The sequence below is a fragment of the Eulemur rufifrons genome, chromosome 11 (genome assembly GCF_041146395.1).
Source record: "Eulemur rufifrons isolate Redbay chromosome 11, OSU_ERuf_1, whole genome shotgun sequence".
Classification (NCBI taxonomy): domain Eukaryota; kingdom Metazoa; phylum Chordata; class Mammalia; order Primates; family Lemuridae; genus Eulemur; species Eulemur rufifrons.
Genome location: NC_090993.1, coordinates 13,002,698 through 13,011,289, shown reverse-complemented (window position 1 = coordinate 13,011,289; position 8,592 = coordinate 13,002,698). Strand labels below are relative to the sequence as shown.

The window sequence follows — 8,592 nt, the reverse complement described above, 5'->3', positions numbered from 1 at the left end:
GGTAATGGTGCCAGTCAAACTCACAACGAGAAACCACTTCACACCAACTAGGATGGCTAGAATAAAAACGTAGACGATACCAGGCATTGGCGAGGATGTGGAGGAGTTGGAACCCTTAAGTATTGCTAGTGAGAAAGTAAAATAGTACAGTCACTGTGGAAAACAATCTGACCATTCCAAAAAAAGTTAACAGAGAACTGCCATATGGCCCAGCAATTCCATTCCTAGGTATATACCCAAGAATCAAAACCGTATGTTCACACAAAAACCTGCACTCCAGTGTTCAGAGCAGCATTATTCATAATGGCCAAAAGGTGGAAAAAAGCCAGATGTCCATGAGCTGATGAATGGATAAATAAAATAAGATATATACATGCAATGGAATATTATTCAGCCGTAAAAATGAAAGAAGTACTGACACATGCTACAAAATGATGTACCTCGTAAATGTTACACTAAATGAAAGAAGTCAGACATACAGGACCCCATGTAGTATTTTAAAAATTTAAATAACAAATACAGAGACAGAGAGACTCTCTAAAGTGAAATGATATTTATTCAGGAGTAAGAGCACTGCAGTGAGAATATGGTGGGTGGGTATATTTACGGAGGTAAAGGAAGACAGGGTTTGGAAAGGAAAAATGAGGAGAATTATATAAGTTATTTTGAAATAATTGTCTTGGCCACAAAGATCAATAACAAGGGTGGCACCAGTCCAAGGTTGGACAGGCAGTTGCTGGACAGATGTCCTCACGGAAGTGCTATTTTGTATAAGGTTGTGGTGGCCTTTGGCAAGGTTGTGTTTCTTAAAGAGTCTTTTGTGATAGTTCTTATTATGGGATATATATGCATAAGAACTTTTTCTTTATGGCCTTCCCTGGCTCTATTTGTCAGGGTTTTGACACAAACGACTTCATTTTAATTTTGACAACTTTTACATTTCCCCCTTTTGATCAAGATCTTTCTCCAAAAGCATCATTGATCAATCATCCTGTAAATAGGTTTTGATTATTCCTTTGTGCCAGAACGGACCTGTCCCAGGTTGGTCTGGTCCCACACCAGAGGGAGTAATTGGCAAGTAGGAGTCAGTGCCAAAAGCTTTAGCCACATTTGAGCAATGAGGGAGTGACTCTTTGGCTAAGTCTACCTGCAGTCCATTGTGAAGTTTAATTTTGTCTGTTCCATGGGCATTGACGAGCATCTCAAAGTGCTGGGCCAGCATTGTTTTGTCGGGATTTGTATTGCTGTAGAAATTTAACAAGCAATGGGTACAAAATTAAAAAAAAAAAAGAAAAGAAAAAGTAAAATTACTAGTAATACGATAACCTTAGCTTGGTTTTGAGCCATGAATCTAGGCTTAAAGTAACCCACCGAATAGGTTGCGTGACCACGGAGAATTAGACGAGACCTGTCGTAACCACGTGGCCCATTTTTTATTTTGTGTATTTGGGTCTCAGCATTCCCAGAGGAATTTGTCCAGGTATAGTACATAATATTAGCGCTAGCACAGACATTTTCTTATTTAATCAATAGATACTATAGAGTCATTTTATCATGTAGCTCCCATGATGGGGTTGAATTAAAGCAGGGAGTGAGCACCAGTTGTATTAGGGATGTTGTTAAAGTTACCTGCTAAGTGGACTAAATGATTTTTTTAAGGTCAGGCTCTGTCAAGTTACTCACAGTAGCTATGACTGTGGAACTTCAATTCCGCCTTTACCTGCCAAGCGAAAGAGGTAGGGTAATAAGCAAGGAAAAATTAAGAGGGATGAGAGTCACTATGGTGGGGAGTCTTGTTTTGTCACCTTGGGAAATGCTATCCACAGCATGAGACTTATCTCTTAAAACTTATTTAGTTTCAGGTTATATGGCTTCAGGAACAGAGAAGTTCCAACTTTTTAGTAATTCCGTGGAAGAAAGTTGGGTTGAAGAACCTAGAAGAATACAGGGCTCAACCCAGTCAATAGGTAAATAATAAAAACTCAAAAATAATCCACAAGACAACAATCCAATCACAGGTGTATTATAGCTTTATTTTTTGAAACATAACTTTTTTTTTCTGTAGTATTTTTTATTTTTACCAAAGATAATCAGAATAAGACAAAATTGTTTGTAAAATAAATTCAGTTTCATCAATTCTGGTCTGATCATTTACGTAAGTGCAGCGAGAATAGCATTTGATCGCTTAGGAATGTCAGATTTAAACATGTGTTGAGGTTAGGAAGCCAAACCAAGGCAGACTTTAGATATTTCCTGCAGTGCCTACAAACAATTAAATATGGCATCCCAGTTAAGACTTTGGCATTATAACTAATGTTTTCAATTGCATCCTGTTATAAGGACAGCAGATTCATTTTTGAACTTAGGAAAACAACTATATTATTGTAAAAAATAAAAATACCATGAATAGTTTCTGAATTTTGGAGGGATCAGTAGGGAAAAAATGTAAAATGTTTACACTTTTATTTATAAAAGTATACTTTACCAAATTACTGTAAACTATACATAGCTTAAGCGAAAAAGTTTCCTTAAATCTGGAAAACAACACATTTAAGTAGAGAACCAACAGTGTTTCAAATAAAAGTCAAAAAAATTATCTTTTTCAGTTATGCAATTTTATGTAATTAATTTTCATTCTGTTCGATCTTGATTAGCAGTTTTATGAACCTACCAATTTTTTTATTGGAGTTTGGAAATTTTTATTTAGTTCACTGATCTTAAAGTTATTTTTAGAAACTGATATTTAAAAGTACTTGTTAGAGACTTTTCCATGAAAAGTAATTTTTGACTATAGCTGATTGTAAATGCTTTTAGAGAAACATCAAAACAATAACTATGGTGCTCGCTTCGGCAGCACATATACTAAAATTGGAACGATACAGAGAAGATTAGCATGGCCCCTGTGCAAGGATGACACGCAAATTCGTGAAGCGTTCCATAAAAAAAAAAATTAAAAAAAAACCAAAACAAAACAATAACTATGGGTGACAAAAATTTAGATTAGCCATGGTTAAAAATCTGATGTGCGTTCACAATTGACAAGGAAATTTAGTTATTTCTATACATACGGCATTTTAACAACCAGAATCATGACTGACCACGTCACATCAGGACCACCCGAACTTTATAAATTTTGTATAATCTTTAGAACACTCACATCAGCTTTCAGTTGGCTATCCTGCACCCACGATTTTGAATGCTTATTTTTTGCTTTCTGAAGATTTTTCAGAAATGAGCTGGGAGGAAAAAAAAAGTAAAAGACCCAAAATTATTTACAGACATGTGTAAATAAAAATGGAACAAAATAAGAGTGCTCACAAAAATTTTAAGCCAGGCATGCAGACCAAACAAAACATTAAACCAGGCGTGCAGAAAGAACCTAAACTAAATCTACCAGAAAAGACAAACCCCACAGACAGAATGCAAATTTTGTAGAAACCAGAGTGCTCAAACTGGAAGGACACTGGTCTTTATGCAGGAAGGGCTTGCCAGAAAAGACTTTTATAGTCCCAGGAGGGATGTAAGGTCTTTTATTTAAGGCAGCCTTATGACCAAAACAGATCATGAATTAAAAAAAAAAAAAAAATCCCTCACCAAAAAGAAGGAGTCCAGGAATCTGCAAGGTGATCACTGGGGCAGAAGAGGGGGGCTGTGGGGTGCAGGGCTGAGGAGGGCACCGGTGGGACCTCACTCCACTTCCGGGCTCACCAATCTGCCTGGGGTGAGCTAGCTCCAGTCCCACTTATGACACCAAAATATGTCGAAACCTAAATAACAGACGGAGAAAGAGACTCTAAAATTAAATTATATTTATTTGGGGAAAGCATTGCAGTGACATTATGATGGGAATATTCATGGAGCTAAAAGAAGATAAGGGTTTTTGAAGGAAAAAATGAGTTTTTTGATACAGTTGTCTTTGGCCACAAAGATCAATAACAACGTTGGCAGCAACCCAAGGCAGTTGCTGGGCAGATGTCCTCGCACAAGTTTTGTGTAAGGTTTTGGTGGCCTTTGTACAAGGTTGTGGTTTCTGCAATCTTTTGAGATATCTTATAATGACTGGCAGAGACAGGATGAGGACCCTACCGTGTCATTCATTCACTCATTGTGGAATGACTTCTTTGAGTGAACCAGGCATTTTGAAGAAGCTGGTGACTGAAAATGAATAAAACACAGTCCCTACTCGCTAGGGTCCAGCTGGGGACAGGCACACAACTAGAGGTGCTAGAAGTCAGATAATGACCGTGCAGTGCCGTCGGGCCACGGATGAGAACTAGGACCCGTGCTAGGAGCTCCCAGTGCACTGCAGCACCGAGCCGGGCGCCATTTTTAACTATTTGCCTCTGAGCACTTGGAGGGCAACGACCATTTATTTTTCTTTCTTTCTTTTTTAGTCACTAGCACTGAGAGGGGGTTGGGCATTCAATCAATGCTCACTGAATATTTATTGGATAAATGAGCGAATGAATAACCTCGAGCTTACCTGTCTGTCTGATTGTCTTACATGCCTTTTAATTCCCCCAGCACATAAGGGAGCACAGGGATTATTCATTTTCTAATAAGATTTGTAAAGATGTCCCAAGATTTAATGCAACATGTTACATTGACTTCCTGATAAAGAAAATACCAAAATAAAAACTTAAAAGTCTTAAAAAAAATCTATAAAAGAAAGCCTCCAATTTTGCTTTAAAGTTGACGGAAGAATACTGGAACAAATCTACCTTAAAGTAAGGCTCTTTTAACCATCGGTGGGTGTTCACATACAGGGTGGTGACTGTGATGACGTCAGGGTCGCGGACACGCCCACGGAGTCGCTTCTAATGGGTCCTTTTTCCCCTTCCTCCGTTGGTGACCACGATGGGGACGAATGAAGCTACGGCTTCAGAACTACTTTTAACGCAATGATACGGCTGAGTCTCGGAAGCCTATTAAGCAAAAGAGGCCAGACATATAGGGTATGATTCCGTTTTATGAAGTTCAAGAATAGACAAGACTAGCCTATGGTGGCGGAAGTCAGCGTTTGGATGCACGGACTGAGCAGGGACAACAGGAAGCTTTCCGTCCTGCATCCTGATCCCAGGGGGGATGGAGACGTGTTATACCGAGAGGTAAAACCCACCCAGCTGTACATTTTACAGCATGGATATTAAGTCATAATAATTATTATAAAATGCAGGACGAGGAGCTGGTCGTTGTGAGACACACACGTGTGTATTCTTGGGCCAAATGCACCGAGACCTTTGCGTGCCGTGGCCCCGGCATACTTGCAGCGTGTGTTAGTGTCGAGGGCTCCGCAAAGCCCTGCAGTGAGGAGGTCTGCTCAGCGGTTCTATCCCAGAGGCCCTTGCACGTGCGTTCCCTCGTCAGTGCCCCTGCCACCCCGCAGGGCACGAGTCGGGGAGGTGCTGGCACAGGGACTTCACTTCACAGCCTTTTGTCCTTTGCAGCTTAAAGCCCCGATGGGGAGGGTGCCCTGGAGGAGACTCGCGTCCTCATCACACACTGAACACCTAAATCTGGAACTTGACACGTGTCCCTGCTGTGGATATGCACGTCTTCGCACGTGGTGAGCAAAGGCCTCTAAAACAAAACTCTGCCAGAAGTAGGTCACCATAAATACTAAGTGTGATGTCACCAAGGGCTCTGGAATCGTGAACTCTTCTGGGGACCTGCAGAGGGCACCCCGAGTGAAGCCTTTTGTCCTGCGAACTTTGGGTGAGGAAGATTTTGCCATCCATCCAGAATCAGCCCACAGACAAGGTATGGCTTGGAGGGTAATGGCCACGTCCCATGTGTCAGGCTCACATTTCCCACGCGGAGCTTGATGTGACATTCTAAGTATGTAACAGCCGCTGGGCGTGGGCAGTAGCCAGGCACAGGGCCACCGACCGGCTTGCCCGACCAGTGTGACATCACCTCTGCGCAGTGCTAAGCGCCTACTGACAGCCGGAAATGTGAAATGATTTGATAGATACCAGAAGCCTTAACCTAGAGATTCCTACATCTGAAGCAGTTCGTGTGACTCGACGTTGAATTTCTAAAAGGTTTTTACCTAAAAGAGAAGATAAAATCAATGGCAAAGTCATAGGCACTTTTATTTGTAACTGAAAATTAACTCACTGCAAAGTGGATTCCTATAATATAATAATAAAATACGTGATAGGAAAGTTCAGTCGAGGGGGGAGGGGGAAGAGGAGTTGGTAAATTGCTTTTTGTTCTGTTTAAAATCCATTTTGTTTTGTTCACATGTATTTAAAACATTCACAGGGAACATAACTGGCCTCTTAGCTTCCTTGCCGTGAAGAAGTTGCAAGTAGAAGCAGGTTGGTAAGATGCTGAAGCCCATAACCTAATGAGGACGGTTTTCTCAATGCTAAAATAGCGTTATTTGGTGGGGGGAGGGGGGGTTGGAGGGAGTGTGGGAGAAGAGAGGAGACAGTAGCCCAGTTTCATAGCGACGGCAAAGTGCGGGGAAGACATCTCGCGCCCGCCATCTGCCAGCCGTGCACGGCGAGTGCTGGCAGGAACCCTGGAGGCAGCCCACGGTTCCACACGCATCGCCGCAGAGCCAGCCAGGCTCACAGCGACTGCAAAGCGGGGGACAACATATCCGACCGTGGCTGATTTGGTTCCTACCTTCCCCTCCCCAGTTCAGCTCAGTTTGGGCAAGGGGACGGACACGGAGGGTGAGGGGACCCAGCAACAGCGACGTGACAGCTGGGATTGTCCTTTTGGAAGCAGTGGGGAGCCAAGATTCAAGGGTGAGACAAAGCAGAAGTTTGGAAAGGATGACAATTATCGAGGGCCCATTTTCTCCTTTTCTGATCACTATTCCTCTCAAATACCTTCGCGCTGGCCATCAGCCAGCAGCCGTGTGTGTGCAGTGAGGGTTAGCAGCAGGTTTGGGTTGTCCAAACCCTGCACATTCCAAAGAAACTGGCCCTTGACCACCTCCTAGGAGACCAGCTCCAAGGCTTGGAACATCCTGTCTTCGTACACCTGGGGCCGTGGGTCATGCCTGACAGTCTAGGCTGACAGTGTGGTTTATGGTGGGAGCTCTGGGCCATGCCACATCAGTTTGAGCTCTGCAAGGACCGGAGACTGATGTCAGCCACATGGGCCCTCCAGGCCTATGTGACCACCCACCAATAAGAACCCTGAACACGAAGGCTCAGGGACCTCCCCTGGTTGTCCCGAATTATCGCCGGGAGGAGTAAGAGCTGCCCGTGGAACCCCACTGGAGAAGGCAGCGGGAAGCTTGTGCCCACCTGGGCTCTCCAGGACTTCACTCCTGTGCCTCTTCCCTTGGCTGGTTTTAATCTGCATCCTTTTGCTGTAACGAACTGCGGCCATGAGTAGGACGGCTTTCTGAGTTCCATGAGTGCGTCCAGTGAATCACTGGCAAGCCTTATCTGAGGGTGGTCTTTCTATCTAACTGAGGGTGGTCTTGGGCCCCCTGACAACAGTGCTGTCTTAGCACCAACCCAGATCATCCTCCTCCAAAACGCCTGGGCTATGAAATATTAATACATTGCCTTCCCTTCCCATTTCCAAATTCCATTTCTGTCTTCTGCTCTCTGATCTCTGAAAACCTCATGATAAGCCCCTTCCAGGACAGGGTCAGCCTTGACCAAGCCAAGGCCACTTCTGGCCCCCGCAGCCACGAGGTGCAGGCAGGGCTTAATCTCATTCCCAGACACAGTATCGTGAGACCTGGCACCCGAGTCCCCACCACTACCCAGAGTTTGCCAGGTGGTGGCTTCCACTTTGCTTGTCTGGTTACACTGAACCTCCCCCCACCCTCACCAGGAAACAGAGTTTGGTCCTACCCACCAGCCAGCAGTTAGGGCCCTGACTGTGTCTTCACTTCCTGGCCCCTGTCTTTCCCTAGAGCGGGATGCCCTTCTCCGTGTTCCCGGTCACATGCATCCCAGTCCGGCCCTCCGAGCCAGGCGCCTACCTAGTCCACTGTCTCAGCTCCAGTCCCTGACACGGCTGAAAGCCATCCAGAGTCCCTCCTCTGAAACACATTGTCCCAGGGAAGGAACAATATTTCCCAGCCTGGTGTGATTCCTGCCTTGGCTTCTACCTGCCAAAGGGCAGGGTAATTTGTCCTGTGTTCCCACAGAAAACACAGGGAATTTCTGGACCATTCTAGGAAGGCAGACAAATGTTATAGCTGACACCATGTGGCACACTGGCTCAGCCACGTCCAGCTGCCTTCTCTCCTTCCCAAACTGCTTGCTCAAATCTCACTCACCTTTCAGGCCTCTGTTTATGTGTTAATTCTACGGGAACCTTTCCTACTTCCTAATCTAGGCAGGCGCCTTTGGGCTGTGCTTTCAGAAAAACGTGGCCTTTTCCTTCCAAGCGGTTCGCTGTGCCTGTGATTACGGGGTCAGCTGTGTCTGTGATCACCCCCGGAGACCGCAGGCTCTGCGCACGCCGCGTCTGTTTCTGCTCACCATCGTGTCCTGCACCTAGCCCACCGCTGGGCACAGAGCAGGGTACTCAAAACATATTGCTTGAATCAAGTATGAAATGTCAGAATCACTCTGTGTTTTCTAAAATGATTACAACGTCCCCTTGTAC

The 8,592-nt window shown here is 44.4% G+C and overlaps 1 non-coding gene across 1 annotated transcript; it reads left to right on the top strand.

The window, feature by feature from the left end:
• The first annotated feature begins 2,838 nt into the window (after positions 1 to 2,838).
• Positions 2,839 to 2,945, top strand: LOC138393521 (U6 spliceosomal RNA). Its single transcript, XR_011235201.1, has one exon. It is a non-coding gene; the product is annotated as a U6 spliceosomal RNA (small nuclear RNA).
• Positions 2,946 to 8,592: the final 5,647 nt, after the last annotated feature.